This window comes from Pongo abelii, chromosome 10, assembly GCF_028885655.2.
Source record: "Pongo abelii isolate AG06213 chromosome 10, NHGRI_mPonAbe1-v2.0_pri, whole genome shotgun sequence".
Lineage (NCBI taxonomy): Eukaryota > Metazoa > Chordata > Mammalia > Primates > Hominidae > Pongo > Pongo abelii.
In genome coordinates this window covers 119,125,114-119,133,218 of record NC_071995.2, presented here as the reverse complement: position 1 = coordinate 119,133,218, position 8,105 = coordinate 119,125,114, and the positions used below count along the sequence as shown (strand labels likewise).

Here is an 8,105-nt window from a genome sequence, read left to right as displayed (position 1 = left end):
TCATCATCCGTGGGGGAGCGGGGCGCGAAACATGATTTTTCAGCTTTGCGCAGTGGCAGTATCGTAGCCAATGAGGTTTATCCGAGGCGCGATTATTGCTAATTGAAAACTTTTCCCAATACCCCGCCATGACGACTTGAAATATAGTCGGCATTGGCAATTTTTGACAGTCTCTACGGAGACTGAATTATTGTAAGTCTAAGGAAAGTTCACAGGTATGTATGTTGTTGAAATTTGTTTACTGTATTTGAGGAGTTGTAAGCTGCTGGTATGGTATGAGTTTTTTTTTTTTTTTTTTTTTTGAGGAATACACAGTGATTGAATACTTGGTGTTTGTGCGGATACTCTGAGTTATTTTCCAAAATATATGACAGACTATGTGGGGAATTGGGTTCTTAGACAGTTACTGTTGATCTTCCTTATCCAAATGCAGCTGGCGAGTGAGCTACTCTACTTGTTTTGTCACTGAAAGTCATAAGGGAATCTTAAAGGGAAGGGGAACTCTAAAACTAACACATTAATACATCCAAAGTCTTCCTTTTTTTTTTTTTTTTTTGAGACGGAGTTTTCGCTGTTGCCCAGGCTGGAGTGCAGTGGCGCAATCTCGGCTCACTGCAACCTCCACAGTCCGGGTTCAAACGATTCTCTGTCTCAGCCTCCGGAGTAGCTGGGATTACGGGAGCCCAACACCACGCCCGGCTCGTTTTTGTATTTTTAGTAGAGACGGGGTTTCGCCTTCTTGGCCAGGCTGGTCTCAAACTCCTGACCTCAGGTGATCCGCCCGCCTCGGCCTCCCAAAGTGCTGGGATTACAGGTGTGAACCACCGCGCCCGGCCCAAAGTCTTCCTTTTAAAGCCACCAAGAGGGAAAAAGGCACAGAAGACTTGCTCAGGTCCTACTGTGGAGTCCTCGGCAGAGCTGGGGCTGATCAGGTTCTCTTGCCCCTAGTGTGGTACTTGTTCCCACTACACCAGCCTCTTCCAGTCTTATCTTTTTACGAAGACCTGGGCTGTCCATGGACAGAGGTCCTCAGGAGTCACAACCCTGGGCATGGCGGATCCAGCTGGACCTGCTTAGGACACCGCCCATAAAAGACTCCTCCAGCCTGTAGCAAAAAGAGGTGGCAAAAAGGGTGGCAACAATACCTACAAGGTCAAAGGCGGTGCTGGGAAAAACAGCTCCAGTGGCAAATTAAACTCAGTCCCCAGTTCAAGGACCTCCTCACAGACTGGAGACATGGAGGCGAAGGTAGCAGTGAGCTGAAATTGCGCCACTGCACTCCAGCCTGGGTGACAGTGAGACTCCGTCTCAAAAAAAAAAAAAAAAAAGAAAGAAAGAAAGAAGAGGCCGGGCGCGCGGTGGCCCACGCCTGTCATCCCAGCACTTTGGGAGGCCAGGGCGGGCAGATCACGAGGTCAGGAGTTCAAGACCAGCCTGGCCAACATGGTGAAACCCCATCTCTACTAAAAATACAAAAAAAAAAAAAATTGGCCGGCCATGGTGGTGGGCGCCTGTAATCCCAGCTACTCGAGAGGCTGAGGCAGGAGAGTCGCTTGAACCCGGGAGGCGGAGATTGCAGTGAGCCAAGACTGCGCCATTGCCCTCCAGCCTGGGCGACAGAGTGAGACTCCGTCTCAAAAAAAAAAGTTATCCAAAACTTAGAAATAACGTAAAAAGAATAGTGCATGTCCTTTCAAAATCGAACTACAACAATTTCTTAAATTTTGGTGTGCATAAAAATAACCTTGAGAATTTGTTAAGACACAGATCGAATCCCCATTCCTAGAGATTCCAATTCAGGAGGTCTGGGATGGAGACTAAGATTCCGCATTTCTAAAAGTTCGCAGGTGCTGGTCCAGGGTCCACAGCTTGAACAGCAGGGGAAGAAATGTAGCATTGTATAATTAGCATCATCACACTCTAGAGGAAAACTCCACTTACTGTTTATTACAGATTTTTTATTAGAGATGTGTTCTTGGCCGGGCGTGGTGGCTCACGCCTGTAATCCCAGCACTTTGGGAGGCCAAGGCAGGAGGATCTCTTGAGTCCAAGAGTTCAAGACCAGCTTGGGCAACATCGTGAGACCCTTGTCTCTACCAAAAAATATGAGAATATTTTTGTTGTTGTTATTTTTGTTTTTGTTTTTTGGAGAGAGCAGGGTCTCACACTGTCACCCCAGCTGGAGTGCAGTCATGCAATATCAGCTCACTGCAGTCTCCACTTCCCAGGCTCCAGTGATCCTCTCACCTCAGCCTCCTGAGTAGATGGAACTACAGGCACGTGCCACCACACTCTGCTAATTTTATTTTATTTTTTATAGAGACGGAGGTTTTGCATATTTCTCAAGCTAGTCTCAAACTCCTGGGCTCAAGCCACCCACCTGCCTTGGCCTCCCAATGTGCTGAGATTACAGGCATGAGCCATCATGCCTGGAAAAATTAAAAAATTAGCCAGGCGTGCTAGTGTTTGACTGTAATCCTAGCTACTCAGGAGGCTGAGGCAGGAGGGTTGCTTAAGCCTAGGAGGTTGAGGCTGCAGTGAACCGTGATATCGCCACTGCACTCCAGCCCAGGCGACAGAGTGAGACCCTATCTCAAAATCCCCCACAAGGAAAATCCAAACAAAAAAATTGAGGTAAAATTTACATAACATAAAATTAACCATATTAAAGTGGATCCTTTTTTTGTTATTATTCTGCAAGGCAAGGAGAGGAGAGAGGGCTCCATGTGATTTTTACGTATCATTGTTTTCTGTTTCAACCCTAAATTCTTTTTTCTGAATACAAAAATTACTGCATGTTTGTATATAAAATTCAAATATACACATGAAACAGTGACAAAGGCTCCCACAATAATCCCACCTTGACTCCAAGGAGATAGTCACAGGTAGGTGAGATTATTCCTCCAAAATGTTCTACTTATAGGTCAACATAATTATTAACAAAAATTGGATTATACTTGGCTGGGCAAGGTGGCTCACACCTGTAATCCCAGCACTTTGGGAGGCCAAGGCAGGTGGATCACGAGATCAGGAGATCGAGACCATCTTGGCTAACACGGTGAAACCCCGTCTCTACTAAAAATACAAAAAACATTAGCCAGGCGTGGTGGCGGGTGCCTGTAGTCCCAGCTACTCGAGAGGCTGAGGGAGGAGAATGGCGTGAACCTGGGTGGCGGAGCTTGCAGTGAGCCAAGATCGCGCCACTGCAGTCCAGCCTGGGCGACAGAGCGAGACTCCGTCTCAAAAAAAAAAAAAAAAAAATTGGATTATACTCTACATATAGTTCTATCACTTCCTTTTTCTTTCTGCTGTACGATACATTGTGGACACATTTTCCATGCCAGCACCTAATTCCCCTTTTCCCATATGGATGTGACCTACCAAGGTTAACCAATCCCCCATTATTGGACATGTGAGTTGTTTCCAGTTTTTCCCATAAGCAATGCTATAATGAATACGCTTGATGCTACGTCATCTTTCCTTACTCTTGGGGTATTTCTGGGGTGAAATCTCTTCCTTTCTTTCTTTTTTTTTTCTTGAGACAGGGTCTTGCTCTGTTACCCAGGCTGGAGTGCAGTGGTGTGATCTCGGTTCACTGCAGCCTCGACCTTCCAGGCTCAAGCAATTCTCCTGTCTCAGCCTCCCGAGTAGCTGGGATTACAGGCATGTGCCACCATGCCCAGCTAATTTTTGTATTTTTAGTAGAGACGGAGTTTTGCCATGTTTGCCAGGCTGATCTCGAACTCCTGACCTCGTGATCCACCTGCCTCGGCCTCCCAAAATGCTGGGATTACAGGTGTGAGCCACCGCGCCTGGCCTGATATATACATTTGTAAGTGTTCTGCAGCTTTCACGGGGCTGTCAAGGGTCAGGGAGGGGAAGAAGCGGAAGGGTGAACGTGCATCCATTCTCCTGAGGCGCTGACTGTACAATCCAGCTTCAACCTAGGTTTGTCTTCCAGCTGTTTTCCAGGCAGAGAGAAGGGAGAAGGGGCTGAGTTGGGTGAGATGAAATGTCTCGGAGGGAGAAGAAATCTGGGCTCATCCAAAACTGACCTTCTCCCTATCCACCATGTAGGTAATATCCTTGGATACATTAGCCACCCCACCCGCCATGAGGCCAACCCCCACCCACCCTCCCACCCACTGGCTCCAGGGGATGGAAAAGTCCTACTACAAGGGCTATCTCGGCAGGGAAAGAGCCCACAGACCCCTAAACAATCTGCTCAGCGTTCAAGGCACTGCAGAATGTTAGCAAGAATCACCAGCTTCTAGGTTAAAAATACCCCGTGCCCAAGGGGCCCTCAGTGTCTGTCTCAAAACAGAGCTGGCTCTAAGCTCTACAGTTTCTCCATCGCTGGGAAATTAACTGAGGCCAACTGATTTTTTTTTTCCCCCATGAATCTTTGAAGCCAGACTTGGGTTCAAGACCTTGCTTCGTTATTCTCTACTTGCATGACGGTAAGCCACTCATCTACCCTCTCATGCTTCAGTGTCCCTGGCTGTAAAAACAAAGAGAGTCCTGATTCTATCTCAGAGTTCGGTAGGTCTCCACCCTGACTGTGTGTGCACAAAAACCACCTGAGGAGCTTTACAAAAATCCCTGTGCCCCGGCTGCATTCCAGACCCATTAAATCAGAATTTGTGAGGAATGGGTCAGGGCAAAAAAATGTGTGTTAAAGCTTCCAATGTTTCTCCAAGGATGAGACCCACTACCAGAGAGATTTGGTGAGTATTTTTTTTTTTTTTTTTTTGAGATGGAGTCTCGCTCTGCTGCCCAGGCTGGAGTGCAGTGGCGCGATCTCGGCTCACTGTAACCTCCACCTGCCGGGTTCAAGTGATTCTCGTGCCTCAGCCTCCTGAGTAGCTGGGACTACAGGCGCCCACCACCACACCCGGCTAATTTTTTTTATTTTTAGTAGAGACGAGGTTTCACCGTGTTAGCCAGGATGGTCTCGATCTGACCTCCTGATCCACCTGCCTCAGCCTCCCAAAGTGCTGGGATTACAGGCGTGAGCCACTGCGACCGGCCAGAGATTTGGTGAGTATTAAGTGAGATATGGGAAGAGTGCTTCCTTTGGTGCCTGTTTCAGAGTTAGTGGGGGTGGGGTGGTCATAGGACTGACTAGCTAAGCCTGGGTGGTTGTCAAGGAGGGCTTCCTGAAGAAGGGGGTAGCTGAGCTGTGAACTGAAGGAGGAGAGGCATTAACCAGGACAAAGAGGACAGGATGGATTTTAGCAGCGGTAACAGCACTGGCAGGGGCCTGGAGTCAGGAATATGTGGCCTTTCTGTTGTGGTGGTTGTTGTTGAGATGGAGTCTTGCTGTGTTGCCCAGGCTGGAGTGCAGTGGTGAAATCTCAGCTCACTGCAACCTCCACCTCCCAGGTTCGGGCAATTCTCTGGCCTTAGCCTCCCGAGTAGCGGGGATCACAGGTGCTCGTCACCACACCCGGCTAATTTTTGTATTTTTAGTAGAGACGGGTTTCCACCATGTTGACCAGGCTGGTCTCGGATTCCTGACCTCAGGTGATCCGCCTGCCTTGGCCGCCCAAAGTGCTGGGATTACAGGCGTGAGCCACTGTGCCCAGCCTTTTTTTCCTTTCTTTCTTTTTGTTTTTTTTTTTTTGAGCTGGAGTTTCAGTCTGTCACCTAGACTGGAGTCCAATGGCACGATCTCGGCTCACTACAACCTCCACCTCTCAGGTTCAAGCAATTCTCCTGCCTCAGCCTCCCAAGTAGCTGGGATTACAGATGTGGGCTACCACGCCCAGCTAATTTTGTAGTTTAGTAGAGATGGGGTTTCACCATGTTGGCCAGGCTGGTCTCGAACTCCTGACCTCAAGTGATCCACCCACCTCAACATCCCAAAGTGCTGGGATTAGAGGTGTGAGCCACTGTGCCCGGTGTTTTTGTTTGTTTGTTTGTGTGTTTTTTTTTGAGATAGAGTCTCTCTCTCTGTTGCCCAGGCTGGAGTACAGTGGTGTAATCTCGACTCACTGCAGCCTCCGCCTCCCAGGTTCAAGTGATTCCCGTGCCTTAGCCTCCCAAATACCTGAGACTACAGGCATGCATCACCATGCCCAGCTAATTTTTGTATTATTTATTATTATTACTTTTTGAGACAGAGTTTCACTCTTGTTGTCCAGGTGAAGTGCAATGGCACAATCTCGGCTCACCGCAACCTCTGCCTCCCGGGTTCAAGCGATTCTCCTGCCTCAGCTTCCTGAGCAGCTGGGATTACAGGCATGCGCCAGCACACCCGGCTAATTTTGTATTTTTAGTAGAGATGGGGTTTCTCCATGTTCAGGCTGGTCTCGAACTCACGATCTCAGGTCATCCACCTGCCTCGGCCTCCCAAAGTGCTGGGATTACAGGCGGGAGCTACCATACCCGGCCATCGTGGCCAATTTTTTTTTTTTTTTTTTTTTAAGATGGGGTCTTGCTCTGTCTCCCAGGCTGGAGTACAGTGGCACGACCTCAGCTTACTGCAAACTTTGCCTCCTGGGTTCAAGTGATTCTCCTGCCTCAGCCTCCTGAGTAGCTGGGATTATAGTCATGCACCACCACGCCCAGCTAATTTTTTTATTTTTAGTAGAGATGGGGTTTCGCCATGTTGGCCAGGCTGGTCTCGAACTCCGGTCCTCAAGTGATCCACCCGCCTTGGCCTCCCAAAGTGCTGGGATTACAGGTGTGAGCCACCACACCTGGCCCAACAAAGCTTATTGAACAACCTGAAAATCATTCCCAGTGAGTGGAGCTGAGAAGGGAGGAAGTAGAGAGAGTTGGTGAGGAGGTACATACTGGGTCCTCTAATGAGATCATGAAAAACCACTGGGCTTTATTCTGGTGTCATGAAGGTTTTATGCAGGGCAGTAACCCAGACTATGTCCTTCTCCCAAATTCAGAGGCAGCCAGAGCCTTCCCAAGGCACTGTGTCCAAGTCAGCTGGCAATCCTGGACTTGCCCAAAGGCTGTGGCACAACCCTGACACTCCCCTTCATGAGTCAGACAGTCTTGGGTTTGAATCCTGACTCTTCCACTTTGTAGCTGTAGCTGGGAGCAGGTGACTTTACTTAATAAGCCTCAGTTTCCTGGCCTGTAAATAAGACATAAAACACCCGTTAGGTTTTAAAGACTTAACATGATGCTTTACACATGTTAAACAATGTGTTCTCAATAATAATAATATTTATTGTTAACTCACAACAACTCGATTCAGCACTTGGGTGGCTGGATAAATCCCCAAAACTGTCCTTTTCCCTCTTAGCCCTAAAGTCTCACTTCGGTTCTTCGATGATGCTAATAGCTACAATTTCTCAGCCCTTTTCATGCATTTTTGTTTTTTGTTGTTAAATCCACGTAACAGCCATGGAAGGCATATATATGTTTTATTATCCAGATTTACAAATAAGGCAACTGAGGCTCAGAGTGGTCAAGTCACTTGGCCTCAAACCACACAACTACTAAGTATTAAACCTGTAGAACCTCACTCCCATTTTACTGAAGAGAAAAGTGAGGCTCAGAAAGGTGAAAGGTGAGGTATCATGCCTAAGACTACACAGTTGGCAGATAGAACTGGGATTTCTTTTTTTCTTTAGATGGGGTCTCACTCTGTCACCCAGGCTGGAGTGCAGTGATGGAAGCTCAGCTGACTGCAACCTCCGCCTCCTGAGCTCAAGCGATCCTCCCACCTCAGCCTCCGGAGTAGCTGGGACCACAGGCACCCACCACCACGCCTGGCTAATTTTTTGTTTTTTTAGTACAGACAGGGTTTCGCCATGTTACCCACGCTGGTCTCGACCTGCTGAGCTCAAGTGATCCACCCGCCTCGGCCTGGGTAGTACTGGGATTATAGGCGTGAGCCACCGCACCCAGCCAGAACTGAGATTTAAACCCTTGCCTGTTTTGGGTTTCCTGGACATGAGGAGCTTCTCCTAGAGGGCCAAAATGCCTGGTAGGACCCACGCTCTGAGCCATGAGGCTCCTCCTTGAGATAAGCCAGGGGAGGCTGGAAACTTTCCGTCTTACTACCCCTATTCTGGAGCCCTCGGCATAGCTTTCCAAATACCAACCCCTCCTTCCAGAATGCTCTTCCCACAGCCTCC

General features: G+C 48.3%; 1 non-coding gene across 1 annotated transcript; it reads left to right on the top strand.

The window, feature by feature from the left end:
- The first annotated feature begins 41 nt into the window (after positions 1 to 41).
- Positions 42 to 182, top strand: LOC112136033 (U4 spliceosomal RNA). The gene has a single exon (XR_002917234.1). It is a non-coding gene; the product is annotated as a U4 spliceosomal RNA (small nuclear RNA).
- The last annotated feature ends 7,923 nt before the right edge of the window (positions 183 to 8,105 follow it).